Consider the following 13,276-nt stretch of genomic DNA (forward strand, 5'->3'; position numbering starts at 1 on the left):
TATTCACGGGGGTCCTGGAACCAATCTTCTGTAGATACTAAGGGACAACTTAAGTTTATGAGGAGTCAAAAGTCATACAAGGATTTTTAACTGGGATTGGGGTCAGCACCCCTAACTCCTGAAATGTTCAAAGGTCAACTGTACATCACTCTGTTGTTACCTTTAAAATATGACTAGAGAAAATTCATCTTTTCTCAACTTCTTGCTTCATAAAATGAACTTTAATACGATAGTTCACTGTTACATATGTTAACAGACTACAAGTTTACTATAACACCAGTCTTCGGTGACATGACATCTATTGCTGAAAGTTTCTAAATACTACTCAAGTTAGCCAAGCAGCAGAGGTACTCCAGTGGAGGAATGGTAGAATGCATGTGAATTTTCCTACTCATTTGAAAAGTGAATTTAAGTTACCAGCATTCCAGGTTCCTGGTAACATTTTAAAAAGTTATTCTCCACTCTGCATTGCTCCAATTTTTAGTATGTGCTGCCAAAGTGAGCCACATGTCCTACCTTGACAGACAGTTTAATAAAATATTAATTTATATCTTAACCCTTTGCACTCACTTGCTTTTTTCTCGATTCCTTTATTCTAATGCTAACCGTGTCGAGTCACACTCGACATCCGAGTGCAAAAGGTTAAAACCCGTCAGATAAACCAGCTATCCCCTGGGGTCAAATTTAAGTATTGAAAGTCATAATTATATTATCCCTAAGTATATTGATAATTATATTAACTCCCATCAATTCTCCCTCCTTAATATCTCACATATATACACCCCTAATTCTTTCTCTCTTTTCGTACCACTACCTTAAATCATATACACATTCTTTCATGGATTTTTCTATGAACTTGACAGTCTTTCTAGTTGCCAGTAATTTTACACAATACTGCCAAGTTATCTTTCCTGAAGCACACATTTATATTGGCAGTGTCCCTTTTTCCAAGTTTTTGTTGCCTTTCATCTCTCTTAAGCTACTGCTTAATAAGGGATTAATATGTACTCATTTACTCACTGTACCTGGCATGCATTATCTCATTAACCCTCACAACCATCTCCTTGTTCAATTTCCTGACTTAGCTTAGTAAAGATAAGTAACTTCTCCAATGTAATAAAACTAAATGGTACAACTGCACCTCAAACTGAAGCCTGTTTTTTAAGACCTTGATTTACTTGGTAAAAGAGCAGAGCACATCCTCTCTGAGTTTTTCTTTTGCATCCTTGCCCACAGTCTTAATTCCTCACTGCGTCTCATGACTTCTGGCTCTGCCATTTTGTAGTTCTCCCCAAGAAAATATAGTGAGAGTGAAACTTTTCTTCCAATTAGAGTAGAAAGATAAAGTAGCATCCTATCTAATAGAGGGAATATGCAAATTGACCATCATATCGTCACAAAGATGGCGGTGCCCATAGCCACAAGATGGCGGTGCCCAGTCCCCTCAGCCCTGCCGGAGTCCCAGAGTCCTTTCAGCCCCACTGGGGTGGGGGGGCACGGAGGCACGTAGTACAGCCAGACCCGCCCTCATCCCCCCAGGGCCGGCCCCAAGCGGTTCTCAACCTGTGGGTTGCGACCCACAGGTTGAAAACTGCTGCTGTAGAGCCTCAGACCATCAGAAAACACAGATATTTACATTACGATTCATAACAGTAGCAAAATTACAGTTATGAAGTAGCAACGAAAATAATTTTATGGTTGGGGGTCACCACAACATGAGGAACTGTATTAAAGGGTCACAGCATTAGAAAGGTTGAGAACCACTGAGTTAGGGAGATCAGAATGGCAGGCAGGTGAGCAGTTAGGAGCCAGCGGTCCCGAATTGTGAGAGGGATGTCCGACTGCCAGTTTAGGCCTGATCCCACAGGAATTGATTCTCCTCTAAACTGGCAGTCGGACATCCCCCAAGGGGTCCCAGATTAGAGAGAGTGCAGGCCACGCTGAGGGACACCCCGCTCCCGTACACGAATTTCGTGCACCGGGCCTCTAGTCTATAATAAGAGGGTAATATGCTAATTAGACTGGACATCCTTCCTGATGAAGCCGAGGTCGGAGGGAAGCCAGCCCAGGTCCCTGGTGCCTGTGGGTGGCCCGAGAGAAGCCAGCCCGGGTCCCGGGTGCCTGCCAGTGGCGGGAGGAGGGAAGCCAGTGCCCACAGCTGGAGGAAAGGCCTACTCTTGCACGAATTTTTGTGCACCGGGCCTCTAGTATATATATAATCCCTAAGACCCTAAACAATTTCATAAGCAATGCAGCTAAGAATTTCTAAATAAAATACTTAAACTATCATTAGAATCATGATTTTTCAATAGTCAGGACTTCCTCTACCACACAAAAATAATTATGTTCCATCTTTAATTTAAAAATTAGAGGAAACCAGTTTCCTAAAGGAATAAAGGCATTAATTGTAAGAGAAATTCCAAAAGGAACCACCTACACTTTACATATAGTAACAAAACTGCTGCCTTTGAGCCCTTCCTGTGGTAGAAGTTCCAGAGCCTTGTCATAATTTTGATTGCATCTATTCTTTCAGCATGTTAATAACTCACAATGACAACCCTCATAGAATCCTAATTACAAACTCACATAGCTACTGCTTTGCTTTACAGATGCCTATTTTTATGCCTATTCCACATACATTTTTCTCTATCCCCTTTAATCTTAAGTGTCAATCCTTTAGTCAATCACTTGTCACAAGTTTCAGGTCTCTAAAAATGTGTAAGAGATTCCAACTTTTGACCTCCCTCAGTGATTTATAGCTTACTAGAGAAAAAAATATGCTTCAAAGGTCAGCAAATTAGTAGATGATTACCTCACTGGTATGCAATTCAACAACTGGCCATAAAAAAGAATAGTTTGCCTCGTCGTTGAAGAAATATCAAGTAACCATTTCATAGTTATTAGAACAAGAACATTAAACAAAATTAATAAATATTCATATCTATTGTTATCTATAAATTAGACTAACAGAGAGTACTTTCAGGACCAGAAGTAGGGTTGTGTCATCAGAACAGGAAACAAGAAACTGAGAAGAAGACTGATGAGGTTACAAATGTCACCGAGTTTAGAATCCATTGAACTTTTAGTACTGTAGTACTGCTGACTGAGGGTATGAGCCATGTTCTAATTTTGACCAGGTAGTGTTAGAAGGCAGAAGAACAAGCGGGTTACTATGCAACAAGAAATAGGAACAAAAGATCAATCTTAAAAATAACGAACAGCACACCCCCCTTACCCATGGGGGGTATGTTCTAAGACCCCCAGTGTATGAGATGCCTGAAACCGCAGATAGCATCCAACTCTATAAATACTGGGGGTTTTTCCCCCTATACATACACACCTATGATAAAGGTTAATTTAGTAATTAGGTGCAGTAAGAGATTAACAAAACCAATAATAAAATAAGACAGTTATAACAACATCATAATAATAAAAGCATAACATGCTAATTAGACCGGACGTCCTTCCGGACGAAAGCCAGGGCTGTGAGGGAAGCCTGGGTCCCGGGTACCAGAGGGAAGCTGGTGCTGGTAGCCGGGGGAAGGAAGACCTATTCTTGCATGAATTTCATGCATCGGGCCTCTAGTATTGTAATAGAATTATGTGAATATTGTCTCTTTCAAAGTATCTTACTCTACTATATTCACCTTTTCACTTAAAGGAAGCATTTTACGGCTTCTCTTTGGCATATGTGAATTGCCAGCATCATTATTCTTGCACGTTAGGGCTATTATTAAGTAAAATAAGGGTTGCTTGAACACAAGCACAGTTGATCTGGGCAGGTAGCATATACAGTGTGAATACATTGGACAAAGGAATAATTCACATTGCGGGGGGAGCAGGAGAGGGAGAGAATCATGCTACTCAGAATGATGTATGATTTAAAACTTGTGAATTGTTTATTTCTGAAATTTTCCATTTAATATTTTCAAACCACAGTTGACCACAGGTAACTGAAACCATGTAAAGTGAAACCGCGGATAAGAGGGAACTACTGTATTACAAATCCTACAGTTAAAAAGGTTATTAAACAATACTTTCATTCAATAGTGTAAGAATCCACTTGGTACAGAAACCTGGATAGTCACTGGCAAGAAAATGAAACTTAAAATTTAGTATGAAAATTAGATAAGTAAACAAGCAAACAAACAAAACCCCTATACAACTGCAATGCTATTTGATAAGTGCTGTACTACAACTACAGAAAATGCTACAGTTACCTGTAGAGAAAGAACATCCTAAGAAAACGTGTATAAATGGGAAAGAATATAAGACCCAAAACAGATTATACAAACGGGAAAAAGGTAATCAAAATATTAATACAAGCACATTGACATCAGTAAAATTAAACAAATGGCTTATCTGAACATAAGATTTTAAATCACTTGCAATGCAACTCAACTCTACAAATTATGTCACTTTTTAAGCCTAATTAAAAATGTATACTAAAAGCAATGTAGTGAAAAAACACCCTAGAGTAATGTTTGAGAAGTCAGTGAGAGAAACTGATAACACCAAGAACTTGATCTCACTACATATGTAAGCTGTTTACAGGGCAACAAAAATTGTCTCCCTCCCGCCCCCGCCCCCCCCCCCACACACACACTGATTTTCACTATTATTTCAGAGATGAAAAAAACTTTACCTCAGCATACAATTACAGTTATTCATTACTGATTCAGTCTATGATAACTAATTCACACAATTTCTGTAGAATTGCTTAATCAAAGTATTGATAATCACATACTCTATTAAAATATATTTATTAAAACATAATGCAGTTTATTGCAAGCCCTGCCTCTGATCTGTGAAAGAGTACAGATTGTTTTTGGAAAGAAGAGTTAAAAATCTCAAATCAGCCTGGCCAGTGTGGCTCAGTGGTTGAACATCAACCTATGAACCAGGAGGCCATGGTCGATTCCCAGTCAGGGCAAATGCCTGGGTTGTGGACCCAGTGCAGGGTGTGTGGGAGGCGGCTGATGGATGGTCTCCACTCATCATTGATGTTTTATCTCTTTCTCCCTCTCCCTTCCTCTCTGAAATCAATTAAAAAAAAGTATTTTAAAAATAGTAAAAAAATAAAAAATCTCAAATTAAGTTCTAACTTAAGAGAAATTCAGAAAGGAAGAAAAACAACTTTTTGAAGCCTCACTTATATCCCAAACATCACATAAAAATGATTACACATATTTGGGTATTCTTTAAGTGCAACCAAATCCTAGCACAGCACTTTGGTGTATTCATAGAAGGCAGTCAACTATTTTAAATGAATGAAGTCTTAAATGCACTTGTGAAGTACACAAGCAAAATATAGAAAGCCTACTTGTTAGGTCACATCATAGTATTGTTAATACATTTGTCATCATCAAATATTTTCCATGACAAATGAAAACATTCAATATATGAAACAAATTCTCAGGTGTTTTTTTTTTAAATTGATTGATTTTTTGATTTTTTGATTTTTAGAGATAGAAAGAGAAGGGAGGGAGGGAAAGATCGATTTGTTGTTCCACTTATTTATACATCCACTGGCTGATTCTTGTATATACCTTGACTGGGTATTGAACCTGCAACCTTGCTGTATCTGCACAATGCTCCAACCAACTGAGCTACCTGGCCAGGGCCCTCAGATTTTTATGTAAAGTTTGACTATTGTGAAGGAAGCAGTTAAGGTAACCATAATTCAAGACAATTCAGCTATAAATATAAACAGTTATAATTTCTAATATTTTGAATAACTAGATATACTAAAAATTGTCAAAAGTCTGAATCTCCTTAATTATTTCACATCTGTCAATTTGTCAATTTGCCATAAAACACGAGGGGGGTGGGGATGAGAAAGCAAATACCAGTACTTATTAAGTATCTACTATGTGTCAGATTATTTTGCTCAGTGCCTTTTTTATTTTATTTTAACCTTTTCAATCATTTTCTCAGGTGGCTACATGTTATAGATGACCTAAAGTGAAGGCTTGGCTAAAGAAGTAACTTCCCAACTCAGCTGAACCTACAACTATATTACTACAATTATCTGCATTTCTCCTGCTGATTTTTTGCCTAAAACAAAATTAGGCAACCTAAGCCCACAAAGCAAATCAAGCAAACCCTGTTACTATAAATAAAGTTTTATTGAACATAAGTCACATTCGTTTGTTTGCACTTTGCATTGTAACTGCAGAGTGCAGCACTTGCAACCTAAATGATATGGCCTGAAAAGCTTAAAATATTTACTATCTGGCCCTTTATTAACAGCTGTCAACCTTCTGCCTTAAAGGATCAAAAATGCCAACCACCTCAGAGGCCTCAAAACTGCAATGTTTAGGGTATTTGAGGATAGTATTAGCCTAAGAAGGAACTTTAAAATTATATGAGACAAAAGGCCAAATTACTTGAATTTATAAAGGCTAAATCACATAAGTTCAAATTTATAAAAATGATAAAATTAAACAGCTTGATTATGAATCCTTCTTCTTTTTAAAATTTTTATTTACTGATTTGAGAGAGAGGGGGGAGAGAGAAAAACATCAATTTGTTCTTCCACTTATTGATGGACTGTTTGATTCTTGTATGTGCCCCAAATGGGGGATTGAACCTGCAATTTTGGCATATCTGGATGACATTCCAACCAACTGAGCTATCTGGCCAGGGCAATAAACCCTTATTCTTTTTAATTAAACTGTTTTCAGTAGTCTGAATCGATGTAGGAAAAACCTCACAATTCAAAAATATTAAATATATTTAGTTACCATGCATCTTTTTACAATGCATCCACATTTTTGTTGTTGTTAATCCTCACCTGAGGATATTTTTTTCATTTTTTTAGAGAGATGTGGGGATGAGAGAGAGAAAGAGAGCAAGAGAGAGAAAGAGAGAGAGAGAGAAAAACATCCAGCACATGCCCTGACTGGGGCCAGGGTTCAAACCTGCAACCAAGGGATGTGCCCTTGACTGGGAATCCAACCTGAGTCCCTTTGGTGCTGGAGCCAATGCTCTCATCACTGAACCATGCCAGCTAGGGCTGCATCCACATTTTTCATGAAGGAACATCTTCATAACTAAACAGATCCTGGCTTTTTCTTACACGTACTTTATTTCATATTTCATTTCACATATTTTTTATTAAATACATTCACTGAATTCATTCTACTCTTACTGAGCCAAACATTTATCTGATTCCTCAAGGGTCTATAGATTTTCTGGTGTGAGGAAGAAGCATGTTTTTGTTGTTGCTTTTTAAATTCCCATTATTATTCCAAGTAAAATATCCTTCATTCAAAATATACTTCACTATCCAAATACATTCATTCATTCATTCATTCATTCATTCATTCATTTATTAACGCAGTCCCCCACTACCACAAATTATGCAGTCGAGTTTCCCACATTTGGGGAAATTGCAGGGGTCAGCACATCCAGAGTGCAATGGATAAGCCTCGCCCTGGGAAAACCACCTTTGTGATCATGGTATCTCCCCTGCCAGGTAAGTATAACTATCCAAATACATTTAAACAACTTGTCTAAATTAACCCAACATAAGGACTGCATGATTATAGTGATACAAATGACATTTTCTTCATTTAGTAATTTTAAACAAGAGTCCTCCAGTGGTAAAAGTATAGTCCACAAACTCCAGCATAGATCAAGAACACTTAACTCGCCCTGTGGACTGAAGGGTCCCAGGTTCGATTCCGGTCAAGGGCATGTACCTTGGTTGTGGGCACATCCCCAGTAGGCGGTGTGCAGGAAGCAGCTGATCGATGTTTCTCTCATCGATGTTTCTGACTCTCTATCCCTCTCCCTTCTTCTCTGTAAAAAATCAATAAAATATATTTTTTTAAAAAGAACACTTAACTCCTACCAACATGTAAAATTTATACAAGTGTTAATATCTTGATTCCTTTGACTTTATACTTTAGCTCACAAAATCTTATATTTGGTTTTATTCTTTGTTTTTAAGAATAAGTTTTAATATATATTAGTCAAAGGAAAATAATCCAAAATGATTTGTGTTTGAAACAACTCTGGAGTTATTCCCAGAATCATGCAAGGCTGGTTCAATATTTGAAAATTACTTAATGTAACTCACCATTTTAACAGGTTAAACAAAAAATCTACATGATCACCTCAACAGATGCAAAAAGGCATTTGACAAAATTCAACATCCATTCAGCAACCTCAGAATAGAAGGAAACTTCCTTAACCTGATTTAGAGAATCTACAAAACAACTTTACAGCTAACATCCTATCTAATAAAAGAGTAATATGCAAATTAACCACCACTCTGCTACACCCACAAGCCACGCCCACCAGTCACACCCACCAGCCAATCAAGAGTGATATGCAAATTAACCCAACCAAGATGGCAGTTAACTTGCATATCCAGACGAAGAGCGAAGACTGAAGACAGTGGAGAAGGAAGCCAAGCACTAGAGAAGGGAGCAAAGCTGCAGAGAAGTAAGCAAGCGGGGCAGCGGAGAAAAGAGGGAAGCAGGCGGGGCAGGGGAGAAGGGAGTGAGTGAGGCAGCAGAGAAGGGAGGGAGGCAGCGGAGACGGGTGGGAGCAAGGCAGAGTAGACGGGTGGGAGCGAGGCAGCGGAGACAGGAGGGAATGAGGCAGCAGAGACGGGAGGGAGCGAGGCAGAGGAGACGGGTGGGAATGAGGCAGCGGAGAAGGGAGGGAGCAAGGCAGAGACGGGTGGGAGGGAGCGAGGCAGAGAAGACGGGTGGGAAGGAGCGAGGCAGAGGAGACGGGTGGGAGCGAGGCAGCGGAGATGGGTGGGAGCTTCGCTCAGGCTGCAGGAAGCCCTATTCTTGCAGGAATATTCCTGCAATGGGCCGCTAGTCCTATCTAATAAAGAGGGAATACGCTAATTGACCATCACAACCTCACAAAGATGGCAGCGCCCACAGCCAATAAGGAGGGAATATGCTAATTGACTGTCACACCCTCAAAGATGGCAGTGCCCACAGCCATAAGATGGTGGTGCCCAGTCCCCTCAGCCCTGCCAGGGCAGCAGGTGCACAGCTGGGCCCACCCCCAGGGGGGTCCAGCCGCTCCACACGCCTGCCTCTGGAGTCCCCCAGTCCCCTCAGCCCCCCAGCTGCCCAGGGCCAGGCCAAGGTGTAGGCAAGCCTCAGGTGGCAGCTGTGCAGCTGCTCAGGGCCGGCCCCAGGCACAGGCAAGCCTCGGATGGTGGCTGCCCAGCTGCTCAAGGCCGCCCAAGACTCAGATAACCAGGGCCGGCTGAGGCTTGCACTGCCAGCAGTGGCAGCAGCAGAGGTGTGATGGGGGCGGCACCTTTCCCTGATCACTGGGTCACCTCCCACCCGTGAGGGCTCCTGGACTGTGAGAGGGGGCAGGCTGGGCTGAAGGACACCCCCTCCAGTGCATGAATTTTCATGCACTGGGCCTCTAGTTTTAAAGATGAAAGCCTGAATGCTTTCCCTTTAAAACTGTGAACAAGGCAAGAATGCTACCTTTCACCATTCCTATTCAATATCTCACTTGAAGTCCTAGCCAGTGCAATGTCAAGAAAAAGAAAAGGCCTTCTAAGGCCAAGAGACATATGAAACATGCTCAAAATTAATCATCCAAGAGATGCAAATCAAAATAACAACGAGGTACCATCTCACACCTGTCAGAATGGCTATCATCAACAAATCAACAAACGACAAGTGCTGGAGAGGTTGTGGAGAAAAAGGAACCCTCTTGCACTGCTGGTGGGAATGCAGACTGGTGCAGCCACTGTGGAAAACAGTATGGCGTTTCGTCAAAAAATTGAAAATGGAAATTGCATTTGACCCAGTAATCCCACTTCTAGGACTATATCACAAGAAACCAGAAACACCAATCAGAGAGGATGTAGGCACCCCTGTGTTCATAGCAGCACAGTTTACAATAGTTAAGATTTGGAAACAGCCTAAGTGCCCATCAGCAGATGAGTGGATTAGAAAACTGTGGTACATCTACACAATGGAATATTATGCTGCTGTAAAAAAGAAGGAACTGGAGAACATTATGCTAAGTGAAATAAGCCAGTCAGAGAAAGATAAATATTATATGATCTCCCTCATTTGTGGAATATAATGAACAACGTAAACTGATGAACAAAAAATAGAACCAGAATCAGAGAACAGACTGTCTAACTATGAGGGAAGGCGAGGGTGAGGGGGAAATAGATCAACAAAAGGATTTGCATGCATGCATATGAGCATAACCAATGGACACAGGCAGGGCGGGATGAGGGCATGTGCTGGGGGTTGGGGGCAGTTAGGGAGAGGTCAATGGGGGAAAAAGGAGACTTATGTAATTCTTTAAACAAAAAGAATTAAAAAGAAAAAGAAGAGGCATATAGACTAGAAAGAAATAAACATGTTTCTAATCATCGATTACATGACTCTACTTGGAAAATCCCAAGAAACCTAAAAAACAACAACAAAAAAAACAACCTCACAGAATAGAAGAGTTTAGTAAAAACTCAGGATACAAAATCAATATAAAACACACACAATTGTATTTCTATATCTTGTCATGATCAATTGGAAGCCTAAGTCTTTTTAAATGTTGACCATTTACAACAGGACCAAAAAAATTGAAAACTTAGGTACAGATCTAATAAAATATTTGCAGGATTTACACCTTGAAAACTAAAAAGCACTTATAAAAGAAATCAGAGACCTAAGTAAATGGAGTGAACACCATGTTTACAGATTGGAAATCTCCATTTTGTTAAGATGTCAACTGTCCTCAAATTGAACTACAGATTAAACACAAACCCAAATGAAATCCTAGCAGATTTTTGTGTGGATATCGACAGGAGATTCTAAAATGTATACGGAAAGACAAAATAACGTTAAAACAATTTTGTAAAAGAATAAAGTTAGAGAACTCACATGACCTGATTTCAAGATTTTAAAGCTCTAGTAATCAAGACACTGTGATATTGTCAAAGGATAAACAAATAGACCAATGGAAAATAAGCCTCTAGAAACAGACCTACACAAATGTAGTCACATGATTTTTTACCAAAAGACAAAGGCAATTCAACGAAGACAGAACAGTCTTTTCAACAAATGGTCAACCCAAACCTCTCTCCATACAAAAATTTACTCAAAACAGAAAATAAACATAGATCTAAATATAAAATATAAAACATGTAGAAGAAAACATAGGAGAAAATCTTTGTAACCTTGGGTTAGGCAGAGTTCACAGATACAGCACCAAAAGTGAGATCCATAAAAAAAAAAAAAAAAAAAACCCCAAAAAAAAAAAAACACCTGATACTTTGGACTTCACCAAAATGTAAAACTTCTGTACTTCAAAAGACATTGTTAAGAGAATGGAAAAGGCAAGACACACACTGGGAGAAAATCTTTGCAAATCACATAGCTAACAAAGGAATATACAGAACTCTCAAAACCTGACAATAAGAAAATCAAATTTTAAAATGAGCAAAATATTTGGGACACTTCAACAAAGAAGATACAAACCTTGGGTTCTCGAACATCTCCCATCTCAAACAATTTGATTCGCAACCAATTTGTTCATGGAAAAAATGGCTCGGTTGTCAAACAAAACTTTGGTTCTCGACCGGACAACACTTTCAGGCTGATACCCATATGATCAGTGACGCATCTCAGGCAGCAAAGGAGAGTATGTGAAGGCATGAGTCAGTTTACTACTAAACCTGTTGTTAACATCTCAGGAAATTGTGCTGTGAATACTTTTGCAGGATTTTTTTTTGCTATATTAAATACATACAGTAAGTCACTATGGGTCCTAAGGTTAGTGATAGCAGCAAAGTGAAAAGGAAAGTTGAGAGAACAATGTAGAGCTTAAAAAAGAAATAACTGCAAAGTATGATAGAGTTGTTCACATGTCTGATTTGGCTACTGAGTATAGCTGGGTGAAATCCACAACTAGCACAATTTTAAAACCATGAAGAGGCCATCAAGAGTGCTGATGTAGCGAAGGGTGTGAAAGTGCTCTTGAAACCACCATCACAGGCAACTGAGAAAGGCTAAAACAGAAAATCATTTGGGGTTTGGAACAGATTAATTCAATTTACATTATTTCTAATGGGAAAAACGATTAGAATTTTGAACAAATCACGGACAGTCTTTTAGAATGAATTAAGTTCAAGAACCAAGTTCCACTGTATACAGAGGGCACTATATACATGAAAAGATGTTCATTATCATTAGTCATGAGAAAAATGCAAATAAAAACCACAATGAGATACTGGATACATACATACTAGAATGACTAAAGTTAAAAAGAGCCGGAACCAGTTTGGCTCAGTGGATAGAGCGTCGGCCAGCGGACTGAAGGGTCCCAGGTTCGATTCCGGTCAAGGGCATGTACACTGGTTGCGGGCACATCCCCAGTAGGGGGTGTGCAGGAGGCGGCTGGTCGATGTTCCTCTCTCATTGATGTTTCTAGCTCTCTATCCCTCTCCCTTCCTCTCTGTAAAAAATCAATAAAATATATTAAAAAAAAAAAGATTTACCATACCAAGTGCTGATGAGGATGTAAAGTAACAAACACTCATACATTGCTGAGGAAAACACAAACTGGTTTAACCTCTTTGGAAAACAGTTTTACAGCATATAGTTTGCTATGCTGCTGTAACAAATTACCAGAAATTCAATGGCTTACTTAACACAACACACACTTATTGTTTTACATTTCTGTAGGTTAAAAGTCTGACTCAGGACTCCCTGGACTAATAAAATCAAGCTGCATTCTTTTCTGGGGGGTCTACAGGTTAATCCATTTCCTAGCTTTTTCCAGTTTCTACAGATCTCTACATTCCTTAGCTTATGGCCCCCCTCCTCCATCCTCAAAACCAAGAACTCTATCTCCCTGGCTCTGCTTTCCTTGTTACATCTTGTTATCTGACTCTACTGCTTCTCTCTTTTCCTTTAAGGTCTTTTGTGATACTTTAGGCCCACCTGGATAATCCAGGATAATCTCAATATTTTTAAAGTCAGTTGATTAGCAATTTTAATTCCACCTGAAACTTTAATTCATCTTTGCCATGCAACCTAATTTATTCACAGGTTCCAGAGATCAGGATATACTTGTGGGACATTAATTCTGCCTACAACAGACAGTTTTAATAAAGTTAAACATACACTTATCATCTGACCCAGCAATTCCACTTCCAGGTGCTTATCCAAGAGAAATGAAGACGTGTTCACACAAAAACCTATTTGTAAAGATTCACAAAAGTTTTATTCACAGTAAATAACACACGTAAGAAAAAACCCTGAAA

At 39.3% G+C, this 13,276-nt stretch overlaps 1 protein-coding gene and 1 pseudogene across 5 annotated transcripts in view; both read right to left on the reverse strand.

The window, feature by feature from the left end:
- The window catches only part of PALS1 (protein associated with LIN7 1, MAGUK p55 family member), an 84,804-nt gene that overhangs the window by 68,314 nt on the left and 3,214 nt on the right, over positions 1-13,276 (reverse strand). The window contains exon 2 of one of the 5 annotated variants that reach the window (XM_054715975.1): positions 13,137-13,210. The exons of the other annotated variants lie outside the window; for them this stretch is intronic. The gene's annotated coding sequence lies outside the window, so the exon portion shown is untranslated. The remainder of the gene's footprint in view (positions 1-13,136; positions 13,211-13,276) is intronic. 5 annotated transcript variants of the gene reach the window in all.
- Positions 7,341-7,488, reverse strand: LOC114230695 (U1 spliceosomal RNA; annotated as a pseudogene).

Source organism: Eptesicus fuscus, chromosome 5, assembly GCF_027574615.1.
Source record: "Eptesicus fuscus isolate TK198812 chromosome 5, DD_ASM_mEF_20220401, whole genome shotgun sequence".
NCBI lineage: Eukaryota > Metazoa > Chordata > Mammalia > Chiroptera > Vespertilionidae > Eptesicus > Eptesicus fuscus.